We start from the raw sequence: 26,553 nt of genomic DNA on the forward strand, positions 1-26,553 counted from the left end.
AGAGCCAGCAACATCTTCGCGGTGAGAAGCTGGTGGCCCAGTTCCGGGTCTGCAAAGCCCCTGGAAGCTGTTAAGATGCTGGTTTTTTGCAACCATTTCTTTCAAATGCAGACCCATGGGGAAAATGGTGCCGTGCTTTGAGGCAGGTGTACTCCAAGCATATCATGGGGCCTCAGACCTGACAGAGGGAGAACAGGAAAATTATTTATGCCTGGTGAAATGTGGCGTGCGGGAAGCCAAGATTACTCAGTGCGGCTGAAGTTCAAGCTGGAACACAGCTTTGGCAGGGAAAAAAAGTATTAAAAAATGGTTTCTAAAAATTCATTAATATCTAGCTGTTTCATATCATCACTTCCAAGAGGAAATATTTCTATGGGGAAGAGAAATTCACACACTGTTCACTAGGGGACTTGAGCACCATTTTCCAAGTGGAGAAGCACACGTGCACACACATAATATGTCCTCCAAGTGTTTAAATATAAAGTGATGATTAAATAATATTAGCATATTAATTATTAATTGCTGGGGGAACTCCACCTTCCCTAGTGGATGCCTTCCCCTTGGGACCGTGGCATCCCTTGTACTCTGTCCCTGGCTCTACAGGGATCCTGCTAGTTATATAGGAGCTGATGAGGATACAGAGCACAGACGGGCATAAAGCTGAGCACCATCCAGGAGGATGAAATACTATGTGCTCATCTCTTTCTGCAGCAAAACCACCACTGAACTCCACTTCCCCTTGTTGTAGTTCCTGGGATATCTGAGGTCCTTTGCACCACTCTGCTGGCTGCAGTATGGATGTGTCTTTAGTTCCTTTGTGAATCCAGGTCTGGATTCCCTCCCTGGTGGGTGATTAAATCCTTATGAATGTTTGCAGCACCTCCTGGCACCACAGACAGACCCGTGCTTGCCCCAGGGTCTAGCTAGATGTGAGCCATGTCCATCCCACCAGCCAGAAAGCCACGAGCCAGCTCAGGCCCTGCTCCAGGCTCACAGGAATCTGGCTGCTACAACAGCGCCTGCGCCAGGTCCCAGCATCCAGCCAGCAAGCCTGGCTGTGGCTGCAGCCGCTCACGGATCCAGCACCTACCCAGTGTGCTGACTGCCATTGAGATCCACTCATTGCTCAGCTGCAGCAGAAACCAAGGCTTGGGGTCCTGTGTCCTTTCCAAACATTTCTCTTTTCTTTTTTCTCTTTTAAATTCTAGTGCAGATAATTCATGCCAGGGTGAGGGGTCCTTCTAACCTTCAGACACCAGTGAGGTGGGGAAATTCCACGTAGTCTAAGGTTGTTGGCTTTAGGGTTTCTAAAGTTTTTTGCTTAAAAGCTGGAAGCACAGTTTAGAGCTGGAGCTGAATTTCTGTTTAATCTCCACTTGCAAGAAAAGTGTGCCATTTTTTTTTCGCTATACTGTGAGTAATTAAAGGAAGAGCAAGGTAGATCAGTCATTCTGGGATCTGTTGATGTATATCCGGACTTCCACAAAGAAAGCTGGGTATAGCCATGAAGCTGTTCCAGAAGGAATATTTGGAAGATGTCAGAAAATGCTTTTACCAGTGAATAAGCAGCGATGACGCATTCAGATAGAAATATCTACCGCATCTATGCACTGGAATGGGTTGCCCAAGGAGGCTGTGGATGCCGCATCCCTGGAGGCATTCAAGGCCAGGCTGGATGTGGCTCTGGGCAGCCTGGCCTAGTGGTTGGCAACCATGCATATAGCAGAGGGGTTGAAACTAGGTGATCACTGTGGTTCTTTTCAACCCAGGCCATTCTATGACTCTATGATTCTATGATCTACCTGCTATGCCATACATACTGCTGCTATGTCCACTATGACCAGATTCAGCACTGCCTCCAGCTGCCCCAGAATACAGAGGTGCTTGTTACCAGGATTTTCCAGGCTCTGTTTCAATTTTCATGTGCTGATCTCAGCCAGACCTCTCCAGTGTACTTCTGATGCTGGAAGCATCCTGCATCAGAGCATTCTTGTCCACGATTGGCCAATGAGCCAAGAAAACTGTGCTTACAGGAAAGGCTCCTGGTACAGGTGCCCTTGCTGGTCATCACCCAGGTGAGCCCCAGCAGTGAGGTACAGGTAAGCTTTGATGAACCATTCCAATTCTCACTCAATTTCAGCCTTTTCTCCCTTTTGGCTCTGCACCAACCTGGCAAGACGCGCAGCAAGGGAAATGGAAAAGAAAGGATGAGCGTGCCTGCTAAAGAGAAACCTTACACCTTGACACATGCTGAAATGATTTTTGCTCCAGTCTTAGGCCCCATTGTGAAACAAGCCAGGAAATACTATCTAGAAAATACATAGGGACGGATCTTTTCTTGTCTAACCAGAAAAAGAAGATGATCAGTTTCCTTTGGGAAACCAGTGGGGAGTCAAGGTGTCGAAGGGGAAGGAGCCGATCAGCATTTGCTTCCCAATCCAGTGCTGTGGTAGGAAGGACCAAGTCAAAGCACCCAGGCAAACTGAGAAGTGCCCCAGAGGGTCCATCACAGGATGGAGCAGAGGCTGAAGAGAAGTGGACTTTGGTCGTTACTGGTTACCGATGAACAGACACGTGGGGAAAGTACTTAGCTTTCAGGTCCACCCAGTGCTGAGCAGACCTATCCATAGCAGTGCTGAACACTGAGCTGACTTGCAAGTAAAACTTATTCATCAAGAAGCAAACTAAAGCCACGCAGTCATCTCATAGGAAAGATCACAGCTTTCAAATGGTCTTCTATGATCTCTTCTAGTCCTTGCTAGATATATGAGCACCAGAGTACAAAAAAGATATAAAACAATGAGAGATCATCCAAAGGAGGGCTACAAAAATGGTGAAGGGTCTGGAGGACAAGACATGAGGAGAGGCTGTGGCCCCTTGGTGTGCTCAACGCAGAGCAGAGGAGCTGAGAGGAAGCCTCACGGCAGCTGCAGCTCCAAAGGCTGTGGAGCTGTGTCAGGGGAGGGCAGCCGGGGGTCAGGGAAAGGCTCTGCACCACAGGACGGTGGGCATGGAACGGGCTGCACAGGGCTGTGGGCACGGCCACCAGTGCTGGAGTTCAGGGAGCATCTGGACAGAGCTCTCAGACATAGGGTTTGATTTTCAGTGGTCATGTGCAGAGCCCAGAGCTCAACTTGGTGACCTTGTTGGTCTCTTCCAACTCAGGATATACTTTGATTCTGTGATTTTGAAGTTGTTATGGCTCAGATGAGATTTAGGCTTTGGAACCATTAGCTGTAGGCCGTGTGCTGCTGGGGCACAGACCTCAGCAGAGAGGAAAGTAGAGGTCCTGCACGCTGTCCAGACCTCACCAGCACTGAGCTGCATGGACACCTACATGTGCAAAAACTGATCCCAGCCGAGTCTGCTTTGTACAATAATCAACTTGCAGTGTACAACAAAAGAAGAAACCCTCATTTTCAAGCAAGCAGAAGGCAATCCTTCCAGATTTAGTGTGGCAGCCACGTGCAATGACACACACAGTCCATCACAGGCGCAGGTAGCAGGGCACTTTGCTCTCATTCATATGAATATAATGCCCACAGCAGCACAACACATCAGCATTTTCAGAGCAAACAGTTTTAGTTTCATTGCCCTGATATTTTTAATCATTTTTAATCTGCTTTTTTAGCATCCTATTTCTTATCCATTTTACTTCAAAACAAGACAAAAAGTATTTGGTGGCTAATACTGCTGTTTTTAATGGCTTGAAAAATAATGAAGGAACATTAAGCAGTTCCCGAGTCTTCCGAAGCAGTGGTGTTTTTAAAGATGAGATTGATCAAAGAGGCTGTGAACTCTAATGGAGATTGATTGGCTCGGCACGGAGGCTGGCTCAGCGCAGATCCCAGCTACTGCCTTTTATCTACTGTGCACTCAAATAGCCAAAGCCTTTTGCTGAAGTAAGACCCTGCCAGTGCTAGAAATCCTGCATTTCCTATAAAGGTCCAGGGATGGGGAATTCATCTCTGCATCAGCTCGTTGTTCCTGCCACTGCAAATGAGAAACAGAAAAATCCTCTTCCTTAGTCTGCTCTCGCATCTGAGCTACCCCATCCCAAGACTGTGCCTTGCCTGCATTGCAATGCCAGCACTTCAGTAGCGTGCAGGGAATCAGCAGAGATTTCAGTCTGCTTCCTGCTACATGAAGCAGACACCTTATTCTGCAACACATCTGTGGCTGAGAGACACAACCAGGGACCCTGCTCACAGCTAGTGATAGAGGGATATCCTGGCTTTCCCTGCTTTCTGGTTGCTCCATCAAGACCCAGGAAGGAACAGAAGCATCCTAAAAGATTTTTTTCTTTTTCTTTCTTTTTTTTTTTTCTGGTGTGAGTGGTCCACCAGATTTACAGCATCCTATGTTACAGGATCTGATCTTGGGAATCCCACATTTGCCAGAGCTGAAGGCATGAGCATCCTCCACTAAACAAGGTGCCAACCAGCTGCACCCTACTTCCAGACTATGGTGGGATTTTGTCATATGCCTGCCAGCAGCCTGTACATGCTACCTGCCATGGGATCATGGACCTTAGGGCTTGAAAAAGTATGAGGATGTGCTGCAAGGAGAAATCCTGATGGTAGCCACCAGCCTCAGCTCAGCTGCTGGCAGCTCTGTGACATATCAGCACTAAGTCTTGATGTCCAAAGGGCTTCTATGCCTGCAGAGGAGGGCTCTATGGAAAATTGCTCTCCAGATCTTGCCTGCTGGCAAGGTATCAGCACAACAGCAGAGCTGCACAGCTTCCCTGAGCAGAAGGAACCTAGCTCTGCTAACATGCCACTTGCAGAGCTGTCCCTCCCGGGGGCACATGTGGGGCATGCAGTGCCCTGGGGGGAACTAGGAGAAAGGAGTTGGTCCATTAACTCAGCCCTCACACCCCATTCTCTGGCAATGTGCTGCTCCCTGATATCTCCCGAGCCTGCAGACCTTGTCAGGGGGTAGCCTTTACACCCTAGATTTAAGACAATTTAGCGACTATAAATATTGTGCTTGGAATAAAAGAGCTGTGAATACTAGATGAGCCCATTTATTGCTAAATGTCACCTTTAAATGCTTTAACACTCAGTGTCCCAGGTGCAGCACCAGCAAGTGAGGGCGCATGGCAAGCAGCAGGGCCATGGGCAGCAGGCAAGCACTATTGCACGGGATGAGCCCCGGGGGCTGCCCCAGCACCCTCTCATGCTGGCGCTCCAGTGCCCACTAATTACAGCGGTGGTGATTCAGCCATCGCTGCCTAATTAAGCCACAGCGGATAACTCTTCGGCTTCTCTGCTCCCACTCCTTCATTCTGCATTAGTACCTTGTTAGCGCAACAGTAGCACTTTATAAACAGTCGAGGTAGGCACAGATTAGTGTGCCTTTTATTTGTGCCATCATTATCTTTCATTTTGGAGGCTAGTATTTATTTGTGCTCTGTTTTTATAACTACTGCTTTTTTTCTTCCCTGACTGGTTTAAGAGTGTATAAAGCGAGATTTAATGCACCTGAAACTTTACAATTAGCCCCATCATGCTAATAACTTAAAGGAAACAAATAAATATTAGCAGCTTTGGCAGTCGGGAAATTCCCTGTGCTGCAGGAGGAAGGCCTGCTGGTTGGGGCACATTGATTTTTTTTTTTCTGCTTCCATCCATGCAGGATTCAAGGACAGGACAAAACACTATTAAGTCAGCAAGCAGAATGCAGTAAATAATGAGGGAGCTGGAGAGGTCTGAGGCTCTGTTCTGGCTGCTTCTAGGTATAAATTTTGTTGAGCTATGCGTCTCGGCATTGTGGTGACACTGGCTCTGGGAGGCAAGGGAAACCCAGGCAGGCAGCTCGTGTTGGAAAAGCCATCCAAGATGTGGGAAGTTATGCATTCAGAAGGGCAGAATCAGTTCCTTTTCCTCTGAACGATTAGCCCTGCTGCTTTAGAGAGCTGCACTGCTGTGCAGCACACCCAGCAGGGATGGGGAGGAGGGAGCAGTGACCTGTGCTATGCTAGGTGATGGCCTGAGTGCAGGGATGCTCTGCTCGGAGCACAGTGCGGCTGGCAGAGGCTGCGTCAAAGCTCTTTGCTATAGAAGCAGTACTGATGCACCTCTGCTGGCAAAGCACTTTTCCTCGTGTAGAGATGCTCTCTGGCCTCAGGCTTGTTTGCGAAGGAAGGAGAGGGGAGAGCCCAGCCGATAAAAGCTTTCCACAGAGCAGCAGGAGGGAGAAGGCAATCCATTAGTTCTCCACTCCTTTGTTTGCCTTTATCGTCTCCAGTCCTCCGCATCCTTCAGTGCACGCGCTTCCCCAGAGTGCAGGGGAGCTAATCACATACACAGTGCGCTGTGTGTGAGCAAGCACTCACAGGGCCAGGGTCCTGCTTCAGTGATGGAGGGAAACTGAAGGGGAGAGTAGGCTCCCACTGGAGTCTCACCCCCTATCTGTTAACTCTGCTGCTCCTCGTGCTTTGAGTCATGCAGAGCTGCAGCTTTGGTGCACCTTCAAGGGAATGTCTCAGAGCATTCCTCCAGAGCACCATGCACCCTTTATCACTTGCCATCACCAGCTCCGGTGATGTAACCACTCACCTTGCACTTCATGGTAGTTTTCTTCAAAAACACAAGCACATGCAAGTGAGAACTTCAGCTTTCCTTTTCTGGAAGATAAATCTTCCTCACTTTCACTGTTACAAAGAAAACCTTTTAAGAGTTGCATTCCCAAAGGATGCCAAACAAACAGCAACCACAGAAATCATAGAACAATTGAGGTTAGAAAGGACCTCTGAGACCGCCTAGTCCAACCACCAGCCCATCCTCATCATGCTCTCTGCCCATGTCCCCAGTGCCACATCCACACAGTTCTGGAACACGGCCATGGACGATGACTCCGCCACCTCCCTGGGCAGCCTGTGCCACTGCAAATTCTTCCTAATATCCAACCTGAACATTCTCTGGCCCAACTTGTGGCCATTATCTCTCGTCCTATTACTGTACTTTAGAGAAGAGGCCAACTCCCACCTCACTACAACTTCCTTTCAGACCACTTTAGAGAGAAAAGGTGTAGAAATAATCTTTACAGAAAAGTCTCCTGATGAGTTCACTGATTTGGAATTTGGTACACTGATGTATGACTCCTGGGACAGATCTGGTGACATTACAAGGATATACTGTCTAATACACCTGAAAGAAAGCAGTGTTTATTCACGTTAAAAACATAAAGGGAAACTCTGAAAGTAATTTAGAAAAATGTGATTTCAATTTATGTTAGCTCTGGGAAACAGGGACAGTTGCTGGTCTTGCAGATAGGAGGAGGGCTCTTTAGTGCTATCTCTGAGATTACACGGGTGTCGACGTGTCAAGGCAGCTCGAGATGACCGCACACCTACTCTTCTTTGAGCTACTCCAACAGCAATTTATCTCTGAAATGCAAAAGAAATGATTGCCAGTCCCCAGCTCAAAGTGGAATAGTGATTAAACTGCTCTGGAGAAATATGGTGATAATTCTTGTGTCCAGGTGATTTTCTGCTCTGGTGCAAGGGGCATGCAGTGGGGTTAGCACAGAGGGAGCAGTAGGATTAGGGAACTTTAAACAATTAGCAACCCCTCTATAGCAGAGAGTAAGTAGGGAAGCAGAGGGTGCCCAGAGCAACCTCCCAGTAGTAGCAGTGGAGGGATGAAGAAGCAGAGTCCCTTCTCTCCACTGCTCCTGGAGCGTGGCTGCGGGGAAGCCCTGTGCCTGGCTGCTAACACTGCTGCACATGCGTATGAGGTTTGAAGCCGTTGCTCACGAACAAAAGTGCTCGGATGAAAAATAAACCTCTTAAAAATCCCAGCCTATTCACTCCTGGCAGCCTGGTATTCCTTCAAACTGTCAGACTTAGCAGATTGTTTACTGGAAACGGTTCAATTGGCAGGACCTTCTGCTGTGCAGATGAAATTTTAAAATCCCGTTTCTTGTTGCGCTCAAAGCCTTTCTTTCCACTACATGGCTCCACAGAATTATTATTCACTTGTTTCCCACTGAATCAGAAAATACGCTCTCTCTTTCATTTCTGTGGTAGAGATGCATGAGGGATGTTAACCTCCGTGCGTCAGGACACAAGCCAGCAGCTAAGTGCTGGGGATTGAGAAAAAACTTTTCCCCTGTGGGCACAGTGATACGTAATACGTCAATTATCTCCCAAGAATCCCCCCAGCTGGCATGGGAACCCATGGATGAAAGTGGTGCTCACAATATGACACTCTGCTGCCCACTGTTGCTGTAACAAGGCAAAGCTCCTGCATCTCCCAGTCCCACATATTTTTGGCATTTCCCTTCATGCATGCAAGGGCAGATGCCTCATTCACTTTTTCATTGGGTTGGAGGAAAGCCTGCCAGTAGCCATGAGGAAAGGCTGTGTCATCCAATGTTATGTGCTGGAGCACAAGGCAGAAGATTGTGCTGTGGATCTGGGATCTTCCCTATCCCATCTCTTCATGACCCACATCCTCTCCTTTGTCCTCTTCACCTCTGCCTGCTCTGTCCTCTAAGGAAAATGCTAAAAGATACTGCATGACACTGCTGTGATGTCAGATGGCTCAAGGCTGTACATGTCCTCTGGGCAGGATTTCTTTCTCTTGGAGCTCATATCTGGCACTGCTTCCCCCAGGCAATGTTGGTGTCCAGCAGTGCTGTGAGCAGTGCGGGATTTGCATCCTGAGCAATACATAGCAGACTGGCAGGCCTGGCTCAGAAGACACAGCTCTGGGCAATCTGAACTGATGCACTTCTCCTAGAGATGCCAGGATTTTTAGGAAGGTGTCAAAGCTGTCCGCTCTGCTGTCACTGCTTGTTCTAGCCACCTCTAGAAATCAGTCTGGAGTTAATTCTCTGTTGTGTTGATGAACTTTAAGCAAGCCAGTTTCCAAATGGGATTACCTCTGTGGCAGTACCCAGGGAGCCATACCTCTGTGCTCCCTCTTCGCAAGTGTATGAGTACAGTGCAGAATTTCCATTAATAGCTGCTCGTCTCATCACACCGCATGCAGTTGTCCCCTCCCATGTGCTGCCTAGACAAGTCATTCTAAGGAATAGTTCTCATGCAGTCAATGAAATGACTACCAGAGCTGGCCTAACATGTCTTATGGGAAGCAGCTGAGGTGACTGGGATTTTTCAGTCTGGAGAAGAGGAGATTCATGGGAGACCTTATCGTTCTCTGCAACCACCTGAAAGGAGGATGTGGTGAGCTGGGGATCTGCTGCTTCTTCCATTCAACACTGATAGGAAAAGAGGTAATGACTTTAGGTTGTGCCTGAGGAAATTCGGGTTGGATATTAGGAGGAATTTCTCCTCAGAAAGAGAGGTACACAGGCTGCTCAGGGAGGTGGTGGAATCACTGTCCATGGAGGTGTTCAAGAACTGTGTAGATATGGCTCTGAGGGATGTGGGCATGATGAGGATGGGCTGCTGGTTGGACTAGGTGGTCTCAGAAGTGTTTTCCAACCATAATGATTCTGTGATTCTGTGTTAGGATGGCCACAGGTGGAGACACTTTCCTTCCTCACAGGCTGACTCCTCATCATTAACCCAAACAGAGAACCCTTTTCCCTTCGTCTTGGGGAATTTCATAACCATATTATGGTGGTCCTTCATGGGCACCTATGGTCTCTGTATGCTGTGTAATTCACAGAAACACATCCAACACACTGCTGCCATTCTGGCCTTATAGGAAACCTTCCCCTCAATCTGGGTCTGCATTTGACGAGCAATTTTTCATGCAAGTAGAAGTAAAGAATAGTGAGAATTGAAGTCTAAGGTTGGCTAGTTGGATTCCAGGAATCCACCAGAGCAGTGCAAGAGGCTTCTTATACATGCTAAAGGAACACAAATATATTTATAAGCAGTATTTTGGTGTGAAAATGCTCAATTAACCACTAATTTCTATTTCCTCCTGGTTACCAACTGCTCTTTTTTCATCTCCCATGTGAGGAGCTGTACACTGCCCGGAGCATGACACCCCCTGCTCTCCATCTAGGCTCCCACAGACCCGCCTGCGGCAGGAGACCAGCAGTGGCACCAGGCCTTCACCCTGGGCCCCTCCAGGCATGCGCTCAGCCTGCACCACAGTTACCAATTTCGGATCTCCCCTCTTCCCAAACCAAACCATCTGTTAGCGGCACTCCCAAGTCTTCGCAGTGCTGCTGTCACCACATGATGGATGCACCTGTGGGTCACCGCCACGGGCTCTCCCCACAGCGCATGCAGTCCTGTCCCCAGCAGCCCACGGCACCTCTGGGGCAGGCTGAACCCAGCGTCACGCGTGATGCACATCGCAGCTGCCTGTAGGATAGCTGTCACGCTCTGCAATAACAGCTGATTCCAGGCTAATAGATTCAGTAATCTGACACCCGGGCTGTAATAATTGTATCTGAACAAGGCAGGCTCCAGCCTCTGCCAGCCTTATTAGAATGAGTGATTGTTTCCATCACGGATGTAGCTCTGGTGCATTCACCTTTCTCGGGCTCTGAAATACAAATTGAGCTTCTGACCTTGGCGGCTACAGCAGCTGACCTATTTCCTCCCTTTTAAATAAGGAGAAAACAGACTTTGGAGAGAAAGCGTGTGCTTTCTGTGCACCTCCTTCTGCCGAGATCCTCGCTATCGTCACATCTTAGCTAAATATTTGGCCTGCTGCTATTAGCCAGGATGGCAGGCTGCTACAGCGCAGCACTCTCTGCATGAGGCGCAGGGCTGGGATGCAATGTGGCAGCATAGGAGCATGCAAAGCCTTTGGGCTCACAAAGCCTTTGAGTTGGGCAGGGCTGGGAGCTGTGCCAAGCGGGGATCCGAGCTGGGTGCTCTGGCAGCAAGAAGGAGATTTATGATTCTTACTGTCCATCTGCAAAGCAAAACAAAAATAGCTGAAACACCGGTTTTCTGCTTTATTGGCTCTGTGAATAAGCATATAAATTTCTATGACATTTCTGGAGGCTTGCTGAAGGGGAAAAAAATTCATCCCTCAGGACCTGGCCAGTAGCAGTGGCAGCATATGGTCTGCTGCAATCGGTGGCTGAGTGCGTTTTGTGTGTGTTAGCATTAAAAAGGTGACTTTGTGAGTCATTTCAGAAGGGGAGAGGGTTTTTCTCATTTTCCTGCTTTTTTTTTAATCCCGTCTAAGCTGATACAGCTGTCATAGCCAATAACCCTTGAGTGAGGGAGCTGTGCCACGTTCCCTGGGTGAGGATGCAGTAAGGATGTAGGTTTCCTTGCTAGCTCTCAGCAGCTTGGCCTCTGGAGAGCAGAGGGCTGCTGGCACACTCCTGGGGAACAGGGTGGAGAAACGTGAGGTCCCAGAGCCAATGAAGAGAGGAATGAGGGATATTTGGTTCTTACCAGCAGAGGAGTCGTGACCCTTAAGTTTCAGGGGAAAGTCGCTTCAGGCTGTGCAGGGATGGCAGGGAAGCACAGTGTAAAAGACTGGACTCAATAGGGGAAAAATAAATGCAAATAGGCAACAATTCATGGTTGATAAATCGTGGGGGTTTCTCTTTCATCGCCAAGTAAAACCCCCACGTTCTTCTTGGTGCAGGAGGAACTGGGTGTAATGTGCTGTCAGAAGGATGCTTTTCAGCAGCAACACCTCTGGATGTTTATCTCTCTGCCATTGTGTTCTAACTCTTTGAAATATAAAGAGAAGACACCGCTAATCACACTGTTGCTTAAAGATCAACAGCAACATGAGATGTACTTTGTCACATTCCCTCTTTGGTCTCTCTTTTCCTATAACGAAAACGGTGACATTCACTCAGAACGGTGTGCGGGTAAATGCTGTGTTCTGTGGTGAATCACTGCTGCCCTTTCCCAGAGCTGTGACTCATGAGTGCCGAGCGCTGCAGCCCTGTTGCTGGCAGCTGGAGATCCAGCATGCCTGCTTGCCTCATCTGTTTTCCCTTTCCACTTTATCCCGTGTACGGGGCAAACTCTGAAAGTGGTCTCATGGAAGTTGTGCATGGAGCATGGGGAGAGGAGGAAAAACTGAGCTGTTGCTGATGCAGTCGAACAAAGAGGAGAGCAAGAACACGTAAACCACCAGTTCTTTCCCAGCAAAGGCTCCGTTGAGCCCTGTCACAGGGATGTATCAAAAGCAATAAGACAATTTTTGTCTTTTGCTTGCCTGGTGGCCTGGGGAGCTATGTTGGCAGTGGGGAGGCTGGGAAGCACAGCAGATAATGCTGAATAGCTGAACAAACACACCAGCAGCATCAGGCACAGAACACCCCCTCGCAGGCCCATGGATTAGCAGTCCATCCACACCGTACCAAGCCGCTCCCTGGCTTGCTGCTGAGGGTGGTTAAGCGCTTCTTTGGAGCGCAGTCAGGGGGAAGCAGTGCCTCACACACGAGCCACAGTCCCTATGCAACCTAGGAAACACCACGCATTTGTTAGCATCATCCACCGGCTTTTCCTCCTTGAGCTGCTCGTATCCCTGCCATAAATGCAAGTGGCTTTGGTACCCAGCAAAGTCCCAGCACCTGGAGGCACAGGAGAGCGAAGTGCTCCCAGTCTGTTTGTAGCAGTGTGGATGGGGAGAGATCTCCGTGTGACAGACAGGCTGCTGTGTTCAGCTGCCTTAAGGGCAAGGGGCCGTGGCGTTCAGCACACTGCTCTCCTCCCTTCCGACATGATAAATACGTATTTTGATGGTGCCCTGCAACGTGCGGTTGGATACGACCCATAAATCCTGGTGTTAAATCAGTAAAATAAAACCCTGGTGCTGTGTCAGCTCGGCCTTTGAGGAGGCAAAGCCGATAAACAGAGCTTGATTGGCTCTTTCTACATCAGTGCCCCAGAGCAACACCCTCTGCATAAGCGTGATATTGCCGCAAGCTGACAGTACAAAGGATGGCAATGCGCCCGTGCCAGCCATTGAGCTGGCTGGTTGGATTAACCCTGATTTCCTCTCCTAACACCCTTTCCTCCTCTCCGTGCTCCTATATCTGTTCTTGTGTGATGGTCCCACCAGAGCACCACACAAACATCTTCTCTTGGTGAGTCTGAATGCTTACAGGGGAAATCAACAGCACAGCAGTCACTCCATGCTGCCATCAATATGACCAAGTGACAATAAATACAGACTTTATTTCTTCTGTAATGTAGTAGGAAGGAATCTTTCCAGCCAGATGTTACCTGCAATGGTCTGAATTTGAGTGGCTGACACAGGACTGCTTTCCACCATTTTCAGGTGGCTGGAGTAAGCTGCTGTTTCCCAGTGGGAGGTGACCCTTGTCGTGTCGTCATTAGTCCTAAGTGCCAGCAGTGTGATTCTCTTGGGAGTGAGTTCACTAGAAATTTGTCTAGGTCATAAATAGGTTCTCCTGAACCTGTCTTCTGGTCCTGGTGCCAACTTTGTGACATAAGCCTGGTGTCTGATGGAGGATGTCTCTGCTGGAGAGAGGAGACTGGACACAAATGTCATGCCACCACTCCCCATTGATGTGGGAGCACAGTGCAGAACTATAGCACAGGCCATCTGCACTCAAGCATGTACCACTCAGAAACTAAGCTTAGAGATGCAGGAGCACTAAGCTGCACAAATATTCAGTTTTTCGCTGATGTCCACTTGAAAAAAATGGAAGGGAAGGGACATGTCATAGAATCATAGAGTGATTTGAGTTGGAAGAGTCCCTTAAAGGCCACCTGGTCCAATTCCTCTGCAGTGAACAGGGACACCTACAGCTACATCAGATTGCTCAGAACCCCATCCAGCCCGACCTTGGATGTCTCCAGGGATGGGACATCTACAACCTCTCTGAGCAACCTGTGCCAGTACCTCAGCAATCTTACTGTTCAAAACTTCTTCCATACATCCAATCGAAATCTCCCCTTTGTTAGTTTGAAACCATTTCCCTTTGTTCTATAGCCCCAGATTTTGCTAAAGAGTCTGTCTCCTTCTTTCCTAAAGACCCCCTTTAGGTACTGAAAGGCCACTCATGAGTCTCCCTGCAGCCTTCAGACTCAGCCCAACAAACAGCGTTTCTCACTCAGTTCCTTCTGGTGGAGGAAATGCAAGCAAGGTTTGAAGCAAGACAACAGTTAAAACAAAGAGACAAAATATTTATAACTGTAAAATGTTTTGATTTTTTGAAACTACCTCCTCCTGGCTGACTATTGGATAAAGTCAGGAGAAGTGGGTAAACCTCAGGCTGCAGAGATTACAGCCAGCGCTCTGACACTGCGTAATAGATGGAAGCTGAGCAGGTGTGGAACCAAATGTCCTGTCTAAATGAGACCACAATGCTCGTGTTAAAACATCTGCCAGAAAATAGTCTCTCACGCTATTTGTCCACCTAAGATGATATTGTAGAAAAGCTGCACCGATTACCCGCACCTCAGTATTCTCTCAATGTCCATTTGCCTATTTTTTTTTTAATGAATAAAATGACATCTTAAATCCGCAGTTCAATGAGAGCAGAATATTGGAAATTTGCAGTAAATTTTCTCCTTTATTACCAAAATTTCAGTTGGGGGGGAAAAAAAAAAAGAAAAAAAAGCATCATACTCCTTTCTCCCACATCTAAATTACAATCCATCAGCTGTTCTGTGGGAGAGGGAAAATAACTCCCTGTTTTTAAGTTCCGACCCCATACGCTCGTGAAAGGGATTATACGGCACATCATCCGCCCATGGCAAGGCATTGAGCGTGGTGGCCAGGGAGGGCACCCCTGCTCTCATGTTTAATTCAGGCCCTGTTTTCTGTCTCCAAGGCAGGGAAAGAGAGCGCGTCACTGCCTTCAGCAAGAGCAGGAGGTCAGGTTTAAGCGTGGCTCGGCCACCGATGGTGTTATCCCGGTCACAGTCGGGAAGCACTCGGGATTTGCACGCTGCCCTCAGGGTTTCTTCCCACCCTTAGCATAAAGCACCCTCAGGAGCCAAGCCCAAGCAGTTGGTAGCACTCATTGTACAGAAGACAAGAGCAAGGCATGAGGAACAAGGGCACTTGTCTTAAGCTGCCAGTGTGTCAGAAGCAAGCAGGGAGCGCGGCAGCAGAGCTCCAGTCCCTGATGATGACAAGTGGTTTCTGAAATAATGTCACCAGCAATTGAGCTTGGGTGTTTTGGAGAGCAAGCTGCGGGAAAGACAGCTTAATTGCACATTGGTATCCTTACGCTTCATGTAAACATAGGCCTTGTGGTTGCACTCGTTTCTTTTTAAAAAATCTTCTGCCCCACCGTGTAATAGTGCCAGAGCAAAGCCAAACTTCTCAGGGACTGTTTTACTCCCGCCACTGGTGGTGAAGCAGCTGCCATATTAGATCATATTCAAATGGAGCCCCGATGAGGTCGGGAGCAGCGCATTAGTTGCACTGTTTATCTGTAGCCAGCCAAGGGGGGATGGTGCTGCTCAAATCAATTTGCTATGCTCCGACTGGCCCATCTTCCTGACACTTAGATGTCACTGTACCACTGGTGATAAAAAGGCCTGCCAAAAAGGGATGGATTTGGATTCACGCAGGGTCCTACGGAGCCAAATGAGAATTGACAATATTAGTCTTCAGGACAATTTTACAGATAAAATTAACCAGAAGAATAAATTTTCAACAGTTTGCTTAATCTAATCTGCTTTCTAATGCGATGAATCTTCTCCCATCCGCTCTTGCCATTTTAGTACTCCCAAGCTTCTTTTTGCCTTTTTTTTTTTTTTTTTTGGGGGGGGGGGGGGGAAGATCAGGCAGGTTAAGCAGGATGAGAGGAAATGGGCTCAAGCTGTGCCAGGGGAGGTTCAGGTTGAATATTAGGAACTGTTTCTTCTCCAAAAGAGCGGTGAGGCAGTGGCACAAGCTGCCTAGGGAGGTGGTGAAGTCACTGTCCCTGGAGGCATTCAAGAACCATGTGGATGTGGCACTGAGGAACATGGGCAATGGGCATGGTGTGATGGGCTGGACTCGGGAATCTTAGAGGTCCTTTCCAGCTACAGCAATTCTATGATCATTTAGGGAAGCATTTCAAAAAAATGATAAGTTGGCTCTCAGAATGAAGCTGGAAGAAAATACTTAAACTTTGTCTACTAGAGAACTACTGAGAACTACTCCGGAAATGCAGCACTTGGCTGGCCCTGCACAAATTTACCCAACCATGTGTCTGCCTCAGCCCTCTCAGAGCTACCTTCATGCCTGCCCCAGCACAGGGAAGCAGTGCTGGAGCTGAGAGCATTGATGAGATGACACAGATTTTGTGTTTGTCCTAGCACTGCCTGGATAGAAAAGGGCAGCATCCAATACTGGCACATGGAAGAGACAAAGGGAACTCCAGGCTGGGAGCAAGAAAGAAGGGCGTGGAGTGCAGGGAGCAAGAACAAGAAAGCCAGACAAGTCAGACCAGGGGAGGAAAGTCACTACCACCTGTCAAGAGGATGCGGTCATCCTCAGAGCTTGGTACTGTGCATGTCTCCTTTCCTTTCAGGAGCTTATCCACTCATTGGAAGATGGTTTACTGCAGCTACCAGGCATGCCATCAGCTCACTGCCAAAAGCTCTGCTGGGCCAAAGCACCATTTATATGTTGGCAGCTCTCCTTCTGCTACTTGTGCCTCTGTTTGTGGAGGGGTTTCTCCTTTTGGCTTTGCAAAAGCTGCTGGAAGTACAGCTACTCCAACCAACTTTGCACATTCAACCATCTCTTCCTTAAGCCTTTAAGCTGTGCCTCATGCTATGCCATAAATTTTCATCCTATGAAAGTCAGCTCTGGTGCAGCAGACTTCTTGTTACTTCAGTTGATTTAAACTGGAAGAAAAAAAAAAAAAAAGAGCAAGAGAACATAGTTACATATAGATCCTGCATTTTAGGGACGCAGAGTTAGTTCCCTGGGGCCAAGAAAAATCCAAGCACACTGTCTCTGTTTTAATGGAAATGCTGACAATTATGCTATTTAGTGCTGCTTGTCTTGGGGATAGGAATCAATCTCTGCACTGGTTTATTTAACAGTACTGTTCTGGGCTGCATTTCTGGGTTACGATGCCGGGAAAGTTGTTAAGAGAGACGTGGACGCTCTATAAGGGGTCCAACATTGGAGCACAAAGATGACGAAGGGACTGAAGCACTTCTCTTATGCAGAGAGGCTGAAAGAGTTTAGTCTGTTCAGCCTGGACAAGAGGAGGCTCCAAGGGATCTCATCAGCAATTACAAATGTTCAAAGGGAAGGTTCAAATAGAACAGAACCAGACCCTTTTCAGTGGTGCCCAGCGCCAGGACAAGAGGCACTGGGTACAAACTGGAAGACAGGAGGCTCCATCTGAACATCAGGAAGCATTTCTGTGCTGTGTGGGTAACAGAGCACTGACACAGGCTGCCCAGAGAGTCTGTGGAATCTCCTCCTTGGAGATCTTCAGAAGCCACCTGTGTGTGATCCTGGGCACTATGTTCTGAGTGTCTCTGTCTCTGGGTTGGTCCAGATGGAACCAGAGGGCCCTTCCAGCCTCAGCCATCCTGTGATTCTGTGAAAGCAACAGGGGGAGCCAAACCTTCCCAGCCCCAGTAGCCAGGCAGCAGGACACCTCAGCTTAGGACAGGTCCCTGCCCACATCCTTCCTCAGCATCCTTTGGAGAGGTGGCAGGCAGGGCAACCAAAGGAGCTGGGACATTACTGTCCAAATCCCCCTTGTTGCATCAGCAGGCAAACCACAAGAAGAAAATACATTGCCAGAAAACAAAAGCTCAGTTTTTGGTCTAGAACTGGATGCATGTTCATTTCTGCTCTTGAAAAATGCTGCTGTCATTCTACAACAGCAGGAAATCAAACTTAAAAGTTGCTGGGAACACATCACCCCTAGTGATGAATGGGACACTGCTGAGGGGTAGGAGGATTTGTGCCTACAATTAGACCGATGAGGCTGGGATTGCATTCTTGAGTGCATCAGAAGGACATGTCAAAGTGACATGAAGGAGATGTCAATCAAAGTCATGTGAATAGGACAAAAGGCCCAATACAGATTTGTATCCCTTCCTGCCATATTCAGCAAAGTTGAATGCCAGGAAAGTGGCTTAACCCAAAGCTTGTGCAGGTTGCCAGGACCTGGACACCTCCATTTCTTTGCAGTATGAGTGGTCAGATCTGCACTAAGTGTCACAGCAGCATGCAGGAAGAGCTGTAAGCTGGATAATAAATTGGAAATATATGTATTGATAGTAAGATATAATAAAAGTAACATATACCTGTGATATAATCTGGAAAGAAAGTACTAAATATAAGGAAAAAAACAGATGTTCAAACTGGACACTGAAAGCTATAGATAAAATTTGCCGTGGTTCTGGTTTTTGTCTCTGCTGTGCTCAGCCCTGTCAGAACATTTATCCTCATGGGATAAGAGGCACCCCAAGATCTGTGCACAGGGAGAGCATCCCTCAGCCCATTCCTGCAGCTGAGCATGGGCTCCTTTAAGGCCACGCACAGAGCTGCATGCTGGCTGAGCAAGCTGGAGAGATGCACGATAAGGAATCAAAACAGGAAGCACGGCACACTGACATCAAGAGACTCGCGCAGCAACGTGGCAGGAAAAGGAGGAAAATACCCTTGGCAGTATATGGAAGGGAGCTGCCTGGCCAGGACAGCTCGCTGTTGGCTGCAGTCAAATTGATTTCCCTGCCTTTGCTCCACCCCTTGGGGTGCTGGGCCAGCACAGCAAGAAGCACACCCGTGATGGATTGCTTTTTTCTCTCGCTTTCCCCCTAGTCTAGGGTGACTGCTGAATTTTCTCAGTGCAGAATTCCCTAGGAGGACTTCACTTCGGCTGGCAGGGGTGGCTGCCTCCTGGTATCAGTGCTTTCCAGGGCTCTCTGCCAGCAGCCAGGTCCTATGTTCCCTTCACTGCAGCTGCAGCTTTCCAACACTGACACAATTTCCCTTGAACGGGAACCAGAATGGGTGAAAATCCCCACTAGGAGCCCTATGTTGCTCTAGCATCTCAGCATCCGTGCCCCCAGGCTTGGGAGCAGAGGAACTCCAGGTGTTGGGCTGCTGACTGGCAGCTCCCCAGCTTCAGTCCCAGAGGCCTGGGCACATTCATGATGCCAAAAGTGAGCAGCTAGAAGTGCTGTACATTTGGAATAAATGGCAATATAAATGCATTTGGGCTGCAATGGGTTCCCTACACTTTGAAAAACTGCTCTGAGAACTGTAATTCCTAATGCCCTCAACTAAGCACACCTTTGCAGTGATGGGAATAGAAGCAGGGAGGATGGGCTGGGCAGTGAAATTCCACTTCATACCCCAGGTATTGGTTTGACAAATATCAGCACTTCCTCGGGGACAAGAGGGGAAGGGCTGACCCCCAGCTGCAATATTTTCACGCGATTTTCTCTTCTTTCCTTCCCAAATGGATTTTCTGCCTGTCAGAGTAACCCCAAAAGGCTCCATAGGAGTAGCTCATGGAGCCCCAGACCCCATGTCCCAGGGAGTGTGAAACCAGAGAAGCCTGAATTCTGGTAGGTGCTCAGGTCCTGGCCATGGTTATTGAAGAGAAAGAGATGGGGGTTCTGAGGTGAAGCAGACTTTTACCTCTCTGCATGAAAAATATGGTGTTAAATAGGAGATGAACTGTGGCAGTGCCACACAGGCATATTTAAAAATATGTATATGCAAAGATATCTCTTCTCCTTCTCTCTTAATTACCGGAAAACTGTCGAGAGCAGAGGTAAAAGCTGCTACAGAGAGGCATGCCCTGGAAAGGGAAAATCTGCAGGAAAGGCAGTGGAAGGAACATTTGGGTATCCTATTGAAGCTGAAAGAGAATGCAATATAAAGTGATGACCACAGAAGGGAGGAAAAAGCAGAAAAAAGGAATTAGGAAGGGGAAAAAAAGGCAGCCAGGCAAATGCTGTCAGGCTCGGAACTGCTCCAGGGATGCTGATTTACGTCGGATTTTGACAGGGCGCCATTGGGTAATGGCTTACCTTCGAAGTCTGGCTTGACCCATTACTGTCATAGGTGGTGGAGGAATTACAATCAAAACCCAGATCTGATTCCCAATTTCGGAGGTGTTCAGATGTGAGGATTTTATTTAAGGCTCCCTTTAATAAAAAAGTGGGCAAACTGTGATCAAGGGGAAGGAATTGTCTCCGTTTTCATGATTCACCTCTCCCGGCACCCACAATATATGCATTTTCATGCTCTGATCTGCGCGCTTCTGAAGGACACAGCTGAGAACAGAGCGGGGAGCTGCCGACTGAACGGCAAAAGGCAGAAATAAAGAAGTAGTTACGTTTCATTCCTCTTAACGCCGCACTAAATTGGTTCTGCAGGCTTCCCCCAGTCTGGGGAGCTGGGAAAGGGAGGGAGAGAAACTTCATTAAGCGAAAGATTCTCAGAGATAATTGGGAGGCCAGGGATAATAGCTGCAGCCTGCATTGTGCTGGGAAAGGGGAGCGCTTGCTTCCTATTTGCTAATTGAACACGCTGCGAGCTGCTTTCCGAGGGGCCAGCATTCGGGCTGCAAAGCTGAAGAGATGTGCATTTTTACTGGTTTAAATAGACATTAGGGGGCTCCATTTTTTAAAAAATAAGGCTCTGTGCTGGCGACACACAAACAAGTGTGAGCAGCGCAGTCCGCGCCTCCCCCACCCTCTTGGCATGCAGCTGGGTCTGGGTTTCCCTCTGCAAAATGCTTTGGGCTGGGGAGGTGCTGGATTGGGGACAGTGGGACAGCCAGGACCAGCTCTGGGAGAGAAGGATGGAGGGAGGGAGGGGGAGAGAGAGGCTGCAGTGACAGGCAGAAGCGAAGAGGTAAGCACACGGGATCTCGAAGCATGTCACTGTGCGTGGACTTTCATAATCAAATTCTCCCCTGAGTTGAAGCTGGCAGCGCTGTCATGCAGTCATTGGGTTCTGTTAAACAAAACTGCAGTCCTGCTCCCTGTTGAAGAGATGGTGCACAGTTGTGTTTCTAGAGGCAGCCTTTTTTTGCAAACGCCGTGCCTGGTGAGGTTGTTTGCGCATACATCCCCGTGTGCCCTAAAATTAAGCAGATAACAAAATCTATATCTGGCTAATTAAAAATCATTAACTTCATAATGTCTTATTAGTTTTGTGCATACAGACTTGTCTCTCAGTCCTTCTGAGGAAAACATGTGAGGTCTGATTCTCACGCACCCCACGGACCATTTAACCCAAGCAAGAGCAGTAGATCAGACTCAGGCTAGGACTGCACCCATCTGAAGACCTTTTCTGCTCATGGGGAATCGTTGGTATAGACAGAGCACACAACCCCTGAACACGTCACGCTGTGCGATAGGCTGGGTCCTGCAGGCTGCCTGAGAAAGTGTTCCTGCCAACATCAGTTATTGTTTCTTCAGCAAACCGCTCGCAGCTCGGGTCCATTGCAACAATTAGTGATAAATCACTGCTGGGAGCTCGGGCCGCCCGCTGGAAGGATCCCAACAGCCAACCACCAGCAGGGTGGGAGGACATGCCGCGCCGTCACGCCTCGTGCTCTCCCTGTTTTCAGTGATGGGGGAAGCGGGGCTCCGTGTTAGTTCTGCATATACCGTGTCGGGGCGAAACAACGTTCCCTTCTGGCAGCACGGAATCAGCACACATCCCAAATTTTCCTTCTTCCGCTGCACGTGCTGCCCCCATGGAAATCAGTGCGAGCCTCACACAGGCATACGAGGGCAGAATCTAGCTGGTAAATCACAATCCAGATCATAAATACATATCTGAACCCTCTCTTAATACGATTCATTAAGAAGGAGCTTTTACGGTTGGGGTGGTTTTAATTATCGTTGTGTAATTTTACTGTTATTGTTTCCATTAAACATTAACAAACGCTCCTTATTTTTGGTTAACAAAGATCTTTCTTAGATTGCACGGTAGTTAATGAAAGCCACATAAACACATGCAGAAAGATACCAGGACTCTCATTCAATTACGTATAAAACTTAAAGTAGGAGATCTATAAACATCCAGATTGTAATGAATCATAAATAAATATGGAAAACTAACAACTGCCTTGGGTAGAGTAGTGGATTTATAGCCCAAAGATTTGCATTTTGAAGGTCTGCATCACTGTCTGTGCTGTGCTTGCTCTCACGGAAGATGCACATTCTCAGCAGTCTGATCTCACTTTCTCCACTTCTCTACACGAACTCTGCAGTTCCACAGTGCCAAAGCTGAGATCCTCCTTTGCCCAGTGTGGCCTCCAGGTCTCTGAAGCTGGATTGAAACCACTTTCCAATCCAAGGGGGAAGTTAAATTGTGATTACAGCCCATCACAAACATTTGCATGCAAGAATGCAACAACCCTGTGATGACCAGTCCTGGAGACAGGACCAAAAAGCACAGACAGTGCTTGCAGACTCCTGTGCACTGAGAGGCATTGAGCCAGACGTTGCCCACGTCAAGGCTCATTTTCCAGCCTCCCATCCCTGCTCCAGGATCAGCCCTGACTTTGTAACTTTGCAGGGATGGCTGAGAAGTTGGAGGCCCTTCCAGTGTTGCCCCAATGAAAGCAAAGTCAACAGTTTGGTCTGCAGACCATGGGAACATCAGCATTCAGAGAGTTAAAGGGTGAGGGGAATGGAAGGATTTGTTAATGGCAAAAAATCTGAGGCATCTGCTCTGGCCCTACGGGTAGTGTGTCAGTCTATCTGACACAGCTGTTGCCATGGTGGCAGAGTTCTCCCCAAATTAGCGGACAAGACAGATGATTGCCTGAGTGAGATGCAGGAGGTGAGAGGTCACCGCAGGTGGGAACGACTTGGCCTTTGGGCTGGAGCTGGGTGCTCCTGCTGGGGGTAGATGATGTCAAAACAAACCTTGCAAGCCCTGTGGTCTCTTCCAGCTGGACAGATGTTAGAGGGACTGGAGACAGCTGCTAAGAGAAATGGAAATCCCTGGAAGTTTCACCCAATCTAACCTCATCTCTGTCACTTTGAGGAGCACGGCAAGCTGAACCCTACGGCACTCACGGGATCAAGCCTTGGGAAGCACAGCCCAACATTTTGGAACATGTCTGCATACATCCATGCAGCTGTTTGGATGGGCAGGAGACTCGGCTGTGAAAGCCAAAAGGAGGGAAGGCCTGGGAGCCCCAGGCACACCAGGAGCTGGGGAGAGATGAGGCTTACAGGTTAGAAATGCTGGGCATCAGGAGGGATGTGCATACCTTTGGGCCTGGAGAAGTTCAGGGGGATGAGAAGGGGAATTTGGGACAAGAGAAGTTGGAATGGGAGCACTGGGAACCCAAGTGGGAAAACTGGATATTTGTAGTACAGAGCAGAAAGGGAAGAACTGGAGGGATCGTGGTCTGCTGGAGCTGTGCATGACAGCCATCACATGTCACCATGACCTATGTGGGAAGTTCTAGGCTGGGGCTGTTTTAGCCCCCGTGGGGAGCTGCAGGCAAGACCAAGGAGCCACCTTCCAGTTCTGCATTGGAGTGTGGCACTGCCTGCACCATGCATACCCCTGCAGACTGGAGCTGGCCTGACTGCAGCTAGCAACACCAGCACGCAGGCTGCAATGCTCCAGTGCGGCCACCAAGGATTGCAGAACAAGTTAAAAGTATGCTCGGCAAACCACAGACTTAAAAATAAGGAAAAACACATTTCTTCTCCTCAGGAAGGTGTGAGATGGTGGCACTTCTTTGAGCATTTCTTTCCTGGCACGGCAGTATCATTCCTAGTCCTGCTGCTTCCCTATTGCACACCGAGTTCATAGAAGTTAGCTCAGACTTTTATGCTAGGCATGTCTTAACTTTGTTTTCTGTTTTTAATCTAGACCTCTACCACCAAAAAGAGACAACATGAAGGAGATAACTGATTAATACTCCACAAGCCTTTCCTTTTTTACATATACTTGATAGACTATTAAGTTTTGAAAGATCATTTACAGACTATTTATCGTGATCTCCAGTGTCCAACTCCAATATCGAAAAGATGGACTGCAAACCCTTAATTATTCTTGCATGTCCTGTATGTATGAAGAAACCATAAAACAAAGTACAAGCACTCTGTAGGCTTGTAATAGTCTGATGAAGATTTCTATATTTTTCAAGCTGCTCATTCATTGTAAAAGACAGACTGTGTATCCCAGGGTCCCATCTATCCAATTATTTCTGTCCTGATTATGTAACTTCCTTGAATTTCTCATCCCACCACTTAACCTTGCTCGCACCCAGGGTTCACGTACCTTTTACCATATGGGTGGCATACAGTGATGGCTAGGTGCATCTGCAGGAGGTGCTCTCAAGGAGGTGACAAAGCACAGAGGCACCAGCTCATCCCCATTGTTTCAATGCATGGCAGGAAGCTGGGAGCACAAAAAAGGAGGCATACAGTAACGTGGTTTTGTACCCAAGCAGTTTGAACCTGAGCTGTTTGCAACCTAAAGCTAACAAGAAGCATAAAGCAATAATATGACAGTGGCTACCATTTTGTTGTTGTGTCTATGGCACAGCATGGCACAGGACGGCACAGCATGGCACCGCATGGCATGGCACAGCTTGGCATAGCACACCATGGCTTCAATCCTAACAAAGCCACAGTGTGAACCACACAGCATACAGCTGGCAGCCTGCTGCCAGGGCTGGAGGACACACGTCGCTGTGTCTACAAGGAGGGTTTTGTCTGAGCAGAGGGGAGGATGAGAGCTTTCTCCGATGGAGCCTCAGAGATATGCATGGCTAAGGGACAGGAATTTCTGCCCCCCGGCTTCAGCTAACAGCCAGCTCCCCGCATACCATCTTGTAATCCACCTACCAAAGTCTTCATGTCACAAAGTAAAATGAGACAGTAAGCAAGCTTTTCTAGCAGTGTGATGCTGCAATTGAGATTTCAAGTATCGATAAACATGGATAGGGCTCTAACACCTTTCACAAGAACTAGAATCACCCTGTGATTTTCAGCAATGTGCATCATATTCATCATACCCTCCCTGGTGTGGCTGCAGTCCCCCTGCACCCCGGGCTGCGCCCTGGCAGCCGTGAGGCCACCGTCAGCACACCTGCGGTTATCGGCTTTCATTTATTTTCATGTCACCGGCGCAATCGATTTCTGCATTTCACTGTGGGCTGTGGGCAGGGCCGAGCGGGCACAGGGAGCGAGGCCGGATGGGGAGCTGCACGGGGCGGCTGATGATCCAATTAAGTCAACAAAGAGCTGAGGCGATGCGATCCGAGGGCTCCAATGCTGGGAGCTAACAGGGAACTGTGGCAGAAGGCAAAGCCAAGCGAACATATGGAACAAGTTACTGCGGGGATGGCGGAGGCAAAGTGCGCAAATGAGTTCAAGAGATGCCTGGGCTTTTCTCGAGAGAAGGAAAGGACTCGAGGGCTCTGCTTGGAAAAGCAGGAAGGAGGGATTAAGATAAAGCCCAGAGATGGAGGCCTGCTGTGCTGAGTGGCCTCTGCTTGTTCCTGGCTTCTCTCTTTTTTTCTTTTTTTTTTTATTTGACTGTAACAGATATTAATGTAATTAAAAGATGCGGGAACTACTGGAGAGCTCTGCAGTAAGTTGAGGGCGAGCAGAAGGAAGCAGGAGTGGGAGCTACCTAGCAACCAGCATGCAAAGCCAATAAAGTGAACAGATAGGGAAAATCCAGGGGAAAAAAAAAATTTAAAAGAGGGGAAAAAAAGACCCAGGATAATGAAAGGCAAGCACATGCATTGCATCCCCAATGTCCTGCCATGGTGTAAGTGGGACTGTTGACAAACATGTAATGAGAATCTAAATGGGCACCAGAGTGCAAAAAGGACATAAAGCCATGAGAGATCACCCAAAGGAGGGCTACAGAGACGTGTAAAGTCTGGAGGACAAGACGTACAAAGAGTGGCTGAGGCCCCTCGGTGCGCTCAGCGCAGAGCAGAGGCGCTGAGGGGAGGCCTGATGGCGGCTGCAGCTCCTCACGGGGAGCGGAGGGGCAGCGCTGAGCTCTGCTCTGTGTGACAGCGACAGGGCCCGAGGGAACGGCATGGAGCTGCGTCAGGGGAGGGCAGCTGGGGGTCAGGGAAAGGGGCTGCACCACAGGGTCTCAGCATGGAACGGGATGCACAGGGCTATGGGCACGGCCACCAGTGCTGGAGTTCTGGGAGCGTCTGGACAATGCTCTCAGACATAGGGTTTGATTTTGGGTGGTCCTGACCCTGCTTTTCCCACTGTGACACACTGCTCTGTGCCAACGCCTGGAGCTTCCGCTGTGGCTTCCCCAGCTGCACTTGCACAGCTAAAAGTAAGCGCATCCATGCTGGCAGGATCAGGGGCTTGTTTTGCAGTAATGGATTTGTTGCAGAATTATAACTAACTAACTGTGTCTTCTTAAAAAAAAAAAAAAAAAAAAAAAAAAAAAATTGGTTATGCTGGTTTTTGAGTTTCAGGCCATTAAAAATTACCCAGAATGTACAGTCACTCAGTAGCAGCTTCGTAGATAAGGATTTAATTATAAGCCCTGCACTCACTTATACTCTCTGAATACCAAATGCATTTTGTGATTGCTTTCAGAGAGCGCTTTTTTTTTTTTTTTTTTTTTCCCAGAAATTTGAAGGCAATTGAGCAATTTTACAGTCTGGAGTCCTGATTCAGCAGCCTTCCCTGCTCAGCAAAGAAATGATGTGCTT

The sequence above is a fragment of the Tympanuchus pallidicinctus genome, unplaced genomic scaffold, assembly GCF_026119805.1.
Source record: "Tympanuchus pallidicinctus isolate F22 unplaced genomic scaffold, pur_lepc_1.0 scaffold14, whole genome shotgun sequence".
NCBI classification, from domain to species: Eukaryota; Metazoa; Chordata; class Aves; order Galliformes; family Phasianidae; genus Tympanuchus; species Tympanuchus pallidicinctus.